This window comes from Sinohyriopsis cumingii, chromosome 15 (genome assembly GCF_028554795.1).
Source record: "Sinohyriopsis cumingii isolate HCF-2022 chromosome 15, ASM2855479v2, whole genome shotgun sequence".
NCBI lineage: Eukaryota > Metazoa > Mollusca > Bivalvia > Unionida > Unionidae > Sinohyriopsis > Sinohyriopsis cumingii.
Genome location: NC_142975.1, coordinates 8797271 through 8811154, shown reverse-complemented (window position 1 = coordinate 8811154; position 13884 = coordinate 8797271). Strand labels below are relative to the sequence as shown.

The 13884-nt window shown below is 36.7% G+C and overlaps 1 protein-coding gene and 1 long non-coding RNA gene across 2 annotated transcripts in view; one reads left to right on the top strand and one right to left on the bottom strand.

Annotated features, from left to right (window-relative positions):
• LOC149781238 (uncharacterized) overlaps nucleotides 1-13884 on the bottom strand; it is a 112881-nt gene that overhangs the window by 82646 nt on the left and 16351 nt on the right. The window lies entirely within an intron of this gene.
• Nucleotides 2694-7344, top strand: LOC149781239 (uncharacterized). Its single transcript, XR_016414661.1, has 3 exons — nucleotides 2694-3193; nucleotides 3824-3968; nucleotides 7152-7344. It is a non-coding gene; the product is annotated as an uncharacterized LOC149781239 (long non-coding RNA).

Genomic DNA, 13884 nt, shown 5'->3' with positions numbered 1-13884 from the left:
TCAATCCGTTTCAATCCTTCCTCCGCCTATAAATAAGCGCCGTTCAATGCATTGATTCACCTGTTCTCGTCGCTTCAAGATGTGGACTACAGTTGAGTCATCCACCCTTGTGTCTTCCATGATGTTTCGGACAGACTTGCTCATGTATGTCCGATCGAAGTGGACCGTTGTCCACAGGACAAACACCAGCCTGTGGATACGTAGGATCTACGTCGAAAGACAAGGATGCCTGAAAAGAGTGCTGATGTACGGACCAACAGTAAGACGCAGCCTAAGGACAAGAAGAAGACCAATGCGGTGCCATTTATGTTAATGAATACATTAACATAAAACCCAAAGGCCCTTTTCAGGGCCAGCCATATTTCTCGAAAAGAGATAGTCTTTGAATTGCCTACCCCTTTTTTAAAATTTAAATTTAAATTTAAATTTTAAAAAAAACTTTTTAAAAAAAAAAAATCCCATGTTAAATTCCCCTTGTACGTATAGTATCCCACGATTTATTCCCATGTTAAATTCCCTTGTACGTAAAGTGTCCCACGATTTTTCTCCATGTTAATTCCCCTTGTACGTAAAGTGTCCCACGATTTTTCTCCATGTTAAATTTCCATTATACGTAAAGTGTCCCAAGGGTGTTTTTAATGCTAATTCCCATTATACGTAAAGTGTCCCCCTTCACTACTACCATGGTTGCTATATTGGATGTTCAAGGGGTACCTATTTCATTTCAGACCAGCCCGTACAGAAAAATCTCACCAGTTCACATGAGCTGCTCATAAGCTGCACATGAGAACCTTGTTAGAAATGTATGCAAATTGGGTAGATTTTGCAGGCTCATGTGTGCAGTTTGTTAGATCTTGTGAGCCAAGGAAAAACTAACCTGATTCTCACGTGAGCAGATTTTGCTCACGTGAGAATCTAAATTTTCACATGAGAAAGTAGAACTTAGAAAACATTCTTTTCCATTACATACAACCATGTTTGAAAATAAGACAGAGTTCTAATTTCTCACGTGAGTTATCACGTGAGAAACTTGGACTTTGATTCTGGTTAAACACTTTTTTCAAATTTATTCAAAGTTGGATTTTCTCATGTAAGTTATCACATGAGCAATTTGGACTTAAATATTTTGTGTATGTTGAATGTCAAGCATCTCCATTATTGTCAAATAGACATCATTTCTATTTTGCACTTGCTGTTACTTTGTTGTAATTTTTAAATTTTAAAACATTTTCAACTTATTTTCTCACAGTGAGTTTTAATCTTATTTTGACCCAACAGGTTCCTTGTATTTGAACATATTAAGGTTCATTTCACTGTTTATAAAACGAAACAATTCAGAATTAAGGTCTTGTATAACCAGACTACCCATTAAACTTTAACAGCTGTCAAAGAATAGAGTTAATAGCTTGCATACTGATCGTGGTTGATGTTTAATAATCCGTAAAAAGGTGAAATGTTTCTCTCCCCAAAATTCACAGTTTACAAATATAAAAAGGAAATAAAACTTTTGCCCTAAAATGAATCCTATGTACCATAAACATATGATGCAACTCCTTTATTCACAGACTTCTAACACCCCACAATCAAATTGTAAAATAAGTACATAACCTCATATCTGGAAAAAAATAAACACTGATGCACAGTCCTTTTGGCCTAATAAACTCTCAAGTTATTTTCCATAAAAAATTGGAGAATTACATAAACTACGTCGTTTTCTTCCATGCCTAACGTTCGCACAAAAGTCAATACAATCTTATACTTACTGAGTTGTGTAATTCGGCTTAGGGGTCATCCATTTAGTACGTACGCAAAAGTCTAGCAAAGCTTGGCCACCCCCCACCCCGTACGCATGCATACTTTTTTTTTTTACGCCCCCCCCCTTACCGCGTACGTACGCTTGACGCCCCCCTTCCCCATATTCTATAAAACGGTCTATGTTTAATCCACGCAGAAACCATAAAGGATTAATAATATTAACGTGTTTAATAAAACATTGTCCACCAACGTTGAATGCCTGGCATCAAAGAAATACGCGGGGTAACATTAAACATTTTGTCTAGTGTCCGCTAAAATTCAAACGCCAACTGAACAGTCGAACAGGTTACGTATTAGACACATTATTATCGAGGTTTCACCCCAACCCCGTTTCCTTTGCATGTGTGCATTATCATTAAAAAAAAAACAACAACATGTACTGTACATAAAATTTAATAAATCCGTAAGAAACTAACTGCCTAATCCAGTCGTGTTTGGTTGTGTAGCTGTTTCGCACTGTTTTACACGTGTATATTCTTGGCAATAGAAACTTTTGCTTATTTGCAGCCTTTTAAATGTTGTAATCATGTTATTTCAAAGTTTATAAAAGAAGTTTCCTATTGAAATAATCACAAAACAAATCACTAACGTTTCCGTTAACTTTTCTGTGACCCAGGTTATCAGAGTACACGGTGGAAGAATCGGCTTGTTAGAACCATTAGAGTGTCCTGTGGGGCATGGCTCGGCACAAGCTAGTGTAAAAACATCACAATTAACTAGGTCTATATTAATTAACTTATTAATGATATGAATTCACTTATAGCTCAGTTTTTATGAAACATCAGATAATAAAATAGCATTTATTTAATATATAAAAATAACATTAAAAAATACCCGAGTACAGGTGTACAAAGGAGTGTAAAACCAGAAGGGTTCGCATCATTGCTTACAATTTAAATGTCAGTCATACAGTAGTATAAAATAATAAAAGTATTATTTTTATACTACATGTATGACTGATTTTTATATTGTAATCAATGATACAAGCACCTATGCGTACAACAACATGTTTACTAATAATTTACCCTTTATGGCGCCTCAGATGAACTCAACAGATGCTGGATGTTGACCTACAGTGTACATGTAGAATAGCACTTTTAAACCGAACAGACAGAAATTTACGCGTGGGCCATGTTCTCTTAGCAAGGGCCACGCTGTTTATGGAGGAAGTTATTTAATATTCTCCTGCAACATGTTTACTCTTAAAACATTCTGACAGCAAGAGTGTGGACATTATTAAAATATAGAAACCAACACCAACATTTTAAGATATCCACGTCGGTACGGTTGTTAATGTCCAGTACGAAACAGAAGACGTCGACGTGCTGTTAGGCAAGATTCAAGGATTATGAAAGACTTGTTCATTGCCGAGAAAGAGGTAAGTTACTTTTACTGATTTCTTTTTACAATTTCGCATATAGAATGATCAAAGTGGATAGCCTGAATCATCGACATTATAAGCATAAGCATAAATTCGCATGGTCGTTTAAAATTGAGCCAAGGGTTTGTTTCAGATTTTACTTAAAGATAATAATTCAACCTCCTGTTTTTAAAAATGATATCTACACCGCGCTATCATCGAATATTTAAGCCTTCCGCAATTAAACTGTGCAACCATGTCTGGCTCTTACCCCCACCCCCAATAATAATGCGGGCGCTCAGTGAGGAGCACTTGCGTTATCGATTGAAACAATTTGTACAAACATAAATGTTCTTCGTATTATTTTATTGCTGATTGGGTGGATCAAGATAAGCATACACGATTGAGAACCAAATGCAGTAGCTTAATTCATGATTTTATTCCTTAAAGACATTTGCCCTGTCTGTCAAATATTTTGATTGGTAAATTTAAAATAGAGATTTAATTGGATAAGGATTACAGCTTTTCTTAATGCTTATATACACTAGGACTCTTGCCAACCAAATCGTTTTCTCATTTCAGTGCATTCTTTCTGTTATGCATAGATAAATAAAATGATCAATTATACTAATTTTTATCTTTTTACAGATTAAACTTCATGAAGGTCACAAAATTTAATCAACACAACAAAGTTAGCAGTCATTTGAAAGAAGTGCAAAACATTGACAGCAACAGGAAGAAGTCAGACAAAACCCCATTGCCATGCTAGAGGAAATTCCGACTCCAGTAAAGGGTATGTATAAGACGCTTCAAATCTTTTGATGTAATACACATGATAACATATGCCTTTCAGACTCTAAAATTTGACCCCCAATGCATTTGTTTTTTTAAATATAAAAGTTGGAAACCAGATTTTGAATTTCTTTATATATTGCAAATGTACATACAGTCAAACCCGGTTATCTCGATTACGTCGGGGGTGTAAAAAAATCGTCGACATAACCGGGTTCCGAGATATCCGGGTTCATAAAAACCGGTAATTTTAAAAATGTCCTTGAGCATTACTCCTGTCTCTTGCTGGTGTTTACTGGAATCCCCTCCCACTGCATGTTACAATAAAATAAACAAAACGCTTAATTGATAATAAAATGAAATGAACTAACCTGGTGTTGTTATCATTTATTCCTTTTTTATCATCATAAGTAATTTATTAAAGAAAAAATATATCTATGAACTCCATATATCACATGTAGCGTATGCATCCATTACTGTAGTGTGCATCACTTATGTCAGATAACACACGACGCATTTTTATAATTGATGTGAATATTGAAAAACAAATCATGTTTGGTTGTACTCAGAGGTTTGAATATGTTATCAGATTGAAAAATGGATCAAAGAAAATCACAAACGAGAGAGTGAGAGAGAAACATCCACCGATTGCTTTCAGGCACCCGCCATTCACGCATAACGCGGTGTTAGGTGCAAAATAACCAAGATTGTATTATATCCAGGTTAATATATGACAGTATCTCGCAGATAAAGATCAATAAATGTTTTTGAAAATACATGTATATGTACATTGACTGTGAGTGCAAATGAGGAAAAGCGATCCTATAAACCAACTCTGCTAGACGCCATCATGTATGCCCGTGCAGCTTGGAACAGTGTATCGCCGAAAACCATTAAAAACTGCTGGTTCCATTGTATTTTTCCGGAAATTTCTGATGAAGAATTTCACCAGCAGTGTTTAATTGCACAAGAAATTAAAGAGCCTCAATCAGAAATAGGTCTTGAAGCGATGGCTGATGCGATTGCGGACTCCATAGGCATTGCTCGGGATGAATTTTCTAATTATGTTCACGTGGATGATGATGCCAATGCCTATGGTGAACTTACTGATGAGGAAATAATCCAATCGGTGACAACGAAGCAGATACAATCATGCAAGCAAGATGATGATGATGATGATGATGATCAGCCTATCACTATCCCAAGCTACAGTGAAATGGCTGAATGCATTAAAAAAATGAAATTGTTTGTGGCAAGTGTCGATGGTGCCGAGCATATGTATGAAAACGTAAGTGCTTTTGAATCGTTCGTTACAGATCAGCACCGGAGTAAACAAAAGCAGACTGATATTACTTCATATTTTCTACAAATCGATCGCTTTTGCTGACTATTTCTTGTACAATTTCTGTGAGATTGACGTTAAAAAGTTGCATTTCGTCGAATTAAGCGGGTCCACATGTTACTTCGGACCGAAACTTATGCCCGACATAACCGGGTTATCGACTTAACAGAGGTCGAGATAAGCGGGTAAAAAATGGCATAACAAAGAAGAATTTTTTCGGGACCGGACCAAAACGCTCGACATAAGCGGGTTGTCGAGATAACCGAGGTCGAGATAAGTGGGTTTGACTGTATTTTGGAAAAATGTATCCCAAAAGTTTTGGAGAAATCTTTCAGAGGACTGTTCCAGAGGTAGAGATGTCAATTTTTTTGCAAATTTCTAATGTGTACCCATCATTCCTAACAATTGGTTACCAGAGTATACAATCAAAAGGAAATTGTATTAAATGTGAAGCTGAACTGCTTTGTTGTAGGTTCACATGTTCCAACCCCAAAATGAGCTGTAAGCATAATTATTACTAATAAGTGGCAAAAATCATAATCTGAGCACAACAAGAGTATAAATTACATGCCATTATTACAGAAAACTGTATGAAAAATGTATATGGAGTTATAATTTTTGTCACAAATCAGCTGAACTCGTGTGGATTACTAGTATAGATGAGAATAGACACAAAAGAAATTGATAAATTATTTGTGCATAACAGTCATTTTGACTAGTGTACATGTCTACAGTAACTTTCGCGAATTGTCATAAAGTCCATAAATGTTGATTGTTGTATTATCCTCAACCTGCCATGGTTCATCCCTATACGACGTTCCAGTGCAACATGTTTTTAAGTTTAACAAACTATCTTTTCTCCAACATTTTTCAGTTACATAACATCCAGCAGTTGCATTGATACATCCCGGGTTATTTTTGTTGTTTTTTCTTCTTTTAAAAAAAATGATATCTGGTGCCATTTATTTTCTATTTAAGCTGGACTGCTATGTGTGTAGTATCATAATAGAATGAATCTAGGGCAATGGTTTCACATTCAAGAACCTGTTTTTTCAAAACTGTTATTAAGTAGCAAACTTTTTTTGATCTTTATATTTCAGTCTGTATAGTTGTCCGTCCATTTCATTCATTTTTTGTCCTAACATGGTATAAGAAGTGCATGTTACAGTAGCCAAGTTAAACCAGACATTCATATTGTGCTTAATTTTATTTGACCCAGATAATGTCACCAGGTTCTGAAAACAAGAGTGTTTTAAGTCATGAGAAAATTGGCACATGAACCATGGACAGGCATGAATTTTAGGATGGTCAGGCTTGAAATATCAGGGTTGATTCTTAAATAGGTCACTTGAGAAAGGATTGTATTGACAAGTAAATTGTAAGCAACCATATGAGCCCCTGTGAACACTTTTTTTTAAACGGGTACCCAATTGTTCGTTTTATTACCCAGGTTATTATCAATGGGAGAATACCCGGGTACACATTGGCATCGTTATCCAGTAGTAGTCAAATTTGGAATATGCAGTGTGACTTGCAGGTATCTCATCAACAGTGCAGTTTATATGTTTGCTACTGAATTATGGTAATTCTGTTGGTAGAGCTATTTGACTCATAGTCCAAAGGATGAATTTTCAGACTGGGTTGGCTGCGTAAGTGTGTCCTTGGGAAAACAGTTGGCTCCTATTTTCACAGTGTGATAAAGTGCCATCTAATCCAAACTACAATTATGTATTTTGCCTTTACCTTGTAAAACAAATCTTCAAAAATCCACCTTACAGAATGTCTCAAATGCTGTGATCAGAAAAAAACAAACTTCTACCAACTTTTTCATTTCCATTTCAGGTTTCTTTTTTCAACAGTTCAAAACTGAGCCTGCTAACTTAAATTCAGTGGTCAACAGGAAGTGCATTGATTCAAAGAGAACAATCTCCAAGTGAAAATATTGTTGCAGACTGGCAAATAATGAAATTCAGAAGCAGGAATGTCAATTACATGATTTGTTTGCTTTGAATTTTCTGGAAGAATTGTCTTCATGTGAAGCATATTTCCAGCAGTATCTTTCATTATGACCTTAAAGTTTTTAGAATAAATGTGATGTATTAATATAACAGATACATACATACATACATACATACATACTCTAGTTGTCTTACCTTATTAAAAGATCACTAATTGAACTCAAATTATATGCTTATGATTACGAGATTTGAATATTGATCTTACTCTGTTTAATTCTTGTATTCAATAAAAACTAAATACTATAGTTGTTTTTTGTTGTTTTTGCTCATGTGAGCAAAATGTTGCTCACGTGAGCAAGATGTTGCTCACGTGAGCAAGGTGTGGCTCACATGAGCAAGATGTTGCTCACGTGAGCAGATCTTGCTCATGTGAGCAAGGTGTGGCTCACGTGAGCAAGATATTGCTCTTGTTAACAATTCCTGCACATGTGATTTTCTTATTAGAATCTATTTGCTCACGTGAGTTCTAACCTAATTTGCATGTTAAATTGCACATGAGACTAACCTGAGTTAGATCTCACGTGAGAATCTCATGTGCAGAAGGGTAGGCAGTTTTGGTGTGGGAATGAGACATCAGGATGAAACTAACAAGTTTTATAACCTTCCTCCAAGCACATGGAGTTGAGGAGCAGCAGTGATAACAGATAAATGCGAATGGATTATGGACAGACAACAGATGAATGCCCATGGCATAAACGCTTTTGCTATTCAACCATACAGAGGGACTGATATGGAGGATTAATATTCATCTGAATAAGATGGTAACACACAGACTGATATGGAGGATTAATGTGTCATATGAATATGATGGCAACATACAGACTGGTATGGAGGATTAATATGTCATTTGAATAAGATGGCAATATACAGACTAGTATGGTGGATTAATATGTCATTGGAATAATATGGCAATATACAGACTAGTATGGTGGATTAATATGTCACTGGAATAATATGGCAACATACAGACTGGTATGGTGGATTAATATGTCATTGGAATAAGATGGCAACATACAGACTGGTATGGTGGATTAATATGTCAGTGGAATAATATAGCAATATACAGACTGGAATGGAGGATTAATATGTCATTGGAATAAGATGGCAATATTAAGACCAGTTATGGAGGATTAATATGTCATTGGAATAAGATGACAATATACAGACAGGAATGGAGAATTAATATTCATCTGAATAAGATGGCAATATTCAGACTGGTATGGTGGATTAATATGTCAGTGGAATAATATGGCAATATACAGACTGGTTATGGAGGATTAATATGTCAGTGGAATAATATGGCAATATACATACTGGTGTAGAGGATTAATATGTCAGTGGAATAATATGGCAATATACATACTGGTTATGGAGGATTAATATATCATTGGAATAAGATGGCAATATACATACTGGTATAAAGGATTAATATGTCAGTGGAATAATATGGCAATATTCAGACTGGTTATGGAGGATTAATATGTCATTGGAATAAGATGGCAATATACATACTGGAATAGAGGATATATGTCATTGGAATAGGATGACAATATACATACTGGTATGGTGGATTAATATGTCATTGGAATAATATGGCAATATTCAGACTGGTTATGGAGGATTAATATGTCATTGTAATAAGATGGCAATATACAGACTGGTATGGTGGATTAATATGTCAGTGGAATAATATGGCAATATACATACTGGTGTAGAGGATTAATATGTCAGTGGAATAATATGGCAATATTCAGACTGGTTATGGAGGATTAATATGTCATTGGAATAATATGGCAATATACATACTGGTTATGGTGGATTAATATGTCACTGGAATAATATGGCAATATACAGACTGGTATGGTGGATTAATATGTCAGTGGAATAATATGGCAATATACAGACTGGAATGGAGGATTAATATGTCATTGGAATAAGATGGCAATATTCAGACTGGTTATGGTGGATTAATATGTCATTGGAATAAGATGACAATATACAGACTGGTATGGAGGATTAATATGTCATTTGAATATGATTGCAAGACACAGACTGGTATGGAGGATTAATATGTAATTTGAATATGATGGCAACATACAGACTGATTGAACAAGGCACAGAAACTGACTGAACTCTTCCATTCAATGTGAACTCAGATAACTATTCCGATGGAGAACAAGGATGCATACATTGTCCACTTGTATAAGCAGAAAGGCAACAGGCAATCTCATAACAACCATTGGGGCTTCTCACTGCTGTCAATAGCCAGTAAATCCTTGCCATAATTCAGCATAATCACATAATGTATTGCACTGATCAAGCACTCCTGTCTGAGAGTCAGTGTTGTTTCAGGAAAGAATGAGGGAGCACGGACATGGTCTTTGTAGTTTGTTAACTCCAGAAAAAAATGCCAGGAATAAAGTTGAAGATGTTACAGGAAGTGACTGTTCTTGTTCTCCTATCTGCTGATGACTGTTCCCTAAATGCCAAATGTGCATCCGACATGCAACAGAGTATGGATCGTTTCACAATTTTGGCCTCACAATCAGTATAAAAATGAAAGAGACAATGAACCCGACCCTGCACCAGGAAAGCCTCATATACAGCCTACCATCACAGTAAATGGCCAAACCCTTCTATCAGTGGATGAATTCACATATCTCTGCAGCACAATGTCATATGCAGTCCACATCAATGATAAAACCAACGCCAGAATTGCTAAAGCAAGTGTAACCTTTGGCAGATTATGCACAAATGTGTGGGAGGGCATAGGCATCAGTCTTTTAAAAAAACACTTAAGGTCTACAAAGTCACTGTGTTCCCTGCTGTATGCTTGTGAAACCTGGTCGTTGTACAGATATCATGCGAAGAAGCTGAATCATTTCTATATGGGCTGCTGGAGGAAACTGATGAGGATAAGATGGCAGGAGAGGGTCCCATACAATGAGATTCTCATGTGGTCAGGCATACATACTCAGCTGATGAAATCACAGTTGAGATAGGCAGTCGATGACACCAGTCTGTTAGAAGAACTAGAACAAAAGAGGATCTTCTACAGTGAGCTGAAGGAGGGAAAGTGATTCCAGAAACACTTCACCTGGTGCAGTCTCATAGATACTGGATCTACACACTTTGAATGGATGAGAATTGCATAAGGAGTACATATGCATGAGCAGCATCAATCTCCGAAATGCAGCACACTGTCTATCAATCAAGCAAACCAAAGTGTCATCTTGTGTACACACATACACACACACACAGAGAGACCCTTCAGAACACATATTGGCCTTCATCAGCCACTCATGTACTCAACAGAAACCAAATTGTTTAGTGCTGTCATGGTCATCTTCGAACTCGAAGGACTTACAACAAAGCACTGCCTTACCTACAAAAGTTTCCCAGGCAAATCTCATGAAAGAAATCAGACCATGCCTGACAATGTGGGTGTGCTTTCATGAATAGTCTGGTAACTGTCTCGGCAGCTACCAGTGGCCAGACAAGATTCAGCTCTCTCTCATTTGCCAGACCAATAGGAGCTGGAGAAAGTAGACTTGGCATGCAAGCCAAATGGCTCCAATATGGCTCAAAGTAAAACATTATATTCAATGTCCAGACTAATGAAAATTGTTTGTATTTTATGAGCTGAGATTTTGATGAATCATACATGACCATGTCAGAGTTCAGAGGACACTAATCTAAAAAGCCATTTTGGCCATAGGGCCAGTGATTGTGAGGTTATGTCTTGCTTTCCTCAGTTAATTTGTAGGAAGACCCTTTGATGGTCACTGCAGATGTGTCTGTACAAATGGCATCTGAGAGCTGCAAATCTTGTCCTGCTGCTTCACCTTTCTTAATGGGTTGATCAAGGGAAGGGAGGAAGATGGTTATTTTTCAATTGCCTGTAGATAGTAACCTACTCTTTGGGACAAAACCAAGTTGCATCAGTGGTACAAATGAGCCATCACCAGTGTATTTTGGATCCAGGGACAACACAAGCAGCTCACTCAGCCTGCATGATGAAGACACTGAAATGTAAGGGAGGTAAGCCAGATCAAGACGTAGAAGGGGTTCCATTTGGAGAAGAAAGTGAGCAAGATGGACCTGAATAGGCTGAAATGTAAAGGAGGTAAACCAGATCAATACCTAGAAGCAGTTCCATTTTTGAGAAGAAAGTGAGCAAGATGGACCTGACTAGGCTGAAATGTAAAGGAGGTAAGCCAGATCAAGACCTAGAAGAGGTTCCATTTGGAGAAGAAAGTGAGCAAGATGGACCTGAATAGGCTGAAATGTAAAGGAGGTAAGCCAGATCAATACCTAGAAGAGGTTCCATTTGGAGAAGAAAGTGAGCAAGATGGACCTGAATAGGCTGAAATGTGAAGGAAGTAAGCCACATCAAGACCTAGAAGAGGTTCCATTTGGAGAAGAAAGTGAGCAAGATGGACCTGAATGGGCTGAAATGTAAAGGAGGTAAGCCAGATCAAGACCTAGAAGAGGTTCCATTTGGAGAAGAAAGTGAGCAAGATGGACCTGAATAGGCTGAAATGTAAAGGAAGTAAGCCAGATCAAGACCTAGAAGAGGTTCCATTTGGAGAAGAAAGTGAGCAAGATGGACCTGAATAGGCTGGAATGTAAAAGGAGGTAAGCCAGATCAAGACCTAGAAGAGGTTCAATTTTGAGAAGAAAGTGAGCAAGATGGACCTGAATAGGCTGAAATGTGAAGGAAGTAAGCCACATCAAGACCTAGAAGAGGTTCCATTTGGAGAAGAAAGTGAGCAAGATGGACCTGAATAGGCTGAAATGTAAAGGAGGTAAGCCACATCAAGACCTAGAAGAGGTTCCATTTGGAGAAGAAAGCGAATAAGATGGCCTGAATAGGCTGAAATGTGAAGGAGGAAAGCCACATCAAGACCTAGAAGAGGTTCCATTTGGAGAAGAAAGCTAGTAAGATGGACAGTCAGACAATTTGTTACGGCTAATATCCTAGTTTTATTCAAATCACTTGCTGACAACCTTGAGAACAAAGCTTACTGCATGAGAAGTATCATCTGAGATTTCAAAAGAGCTTGTGTATAAGTGCTTGACACAGCTTCCAGGGGATCATTGCTGTTGATATAATTTCAAAAGAGCATAGAATCGCTTGACACAGCTTCCAGGGGATCAGAAGTGATCACTGCTGTTGATATAATTCTGGGAATCATCACTGGGAGTGAGGCAGAAAATCCACATCACCAATAATGCTCATGACTGATTCTAAATTCTGATAAATCCTCAACAGATCCTGTTCAGACGATTTAGAATGTGCCCTCTTCTCTCGGCCTTTTAGTTGCCAAAGCTGTATGACACTATACCATACATCTTCAACCCATTATGAACAAAAACACATACTGCATGGGTGTGACAATGAACATTTAGAAAATGCAAGGCACATCCCATGCTTACCTTCTGTGACTCTCCATTTCACAAACAAGCATACAAATTAAATGCAATTAAGCAAACTTGCAACACCGAGACAATCTAAAAAAATGCTTAAAAACAGAAGTTTAACAGCCCAAAATAAAAAGGCAATGGTAGAATTTCATGCAAGTCATATCAATCCATAACAGTTCAACAATAACAAAAGACAGAAATATGAATAAATTCACCAAAAACAATACAAATGTTGTATACATCAACCATCTATATTATAACCCATTGACAAATCTGGCTGGATGGTCTAAGGGTATGAAAAAATCCACTATTAACAGTCTTTCAGTGAATCTTCAGCTGGTAAGTATCAAGGATATGGGTGGCCACCTAACTGGGGCAACAGAAGGTAATCTGTAAGAGTTACTTCCATTGCCTGTAAGATGTATGGACAAAAAGAAATTTTTTCATCTTTCAGGGAAGACTGAATTAGGAGGTAGTGGAGGTCACTTCCAAATGTATTAAATGGAGAAAAACAAAGATCATTTAATCATGAAAATCAGGTAAAAAAGACATGTTTAATAGTGTGACTGAGTTACTATCCTAGAGTTACACCCATCTAGCAATATCAAAAGCATCCAGTGAAATGAAAGTAAAACAAGCATCTGAAACTACAAAAAAAAAAACTCGAGTCTAAATATAGTCACACTGACCTACTTTTGGTATCCTTGCTTTATAATCATTCACATGAATCCACATATCATTTTCAAAGAGTCCAATATAATGATTGAGCAACCATGGGGAGGAAGAAAAATGAATGTAATATACTACTCATAAAGATATATAATGTGTAAAATCTGTATCACAATAACCTACCTTTCAGCATGTTTTTAGCATTTTGAAGGGCAACCATGGTTTTATCACAATGTAGTATTCATTTTAGTGTAAGAATATTAGTAATAAAAACACTGAAAAAATTATTATTATTGTTATTTTTGTTTTACTCAATGATTAAACTGAAACGTACTTTCAGGAGACACATTTCAACATTAGAAATGTTCTAGTCTTTTAGCGTATTAATCTTCGACTATAAGAAATCAAGTTGTACATCTGATTATGATTCATACACTCATAAGAACTGATTAATGTGCATC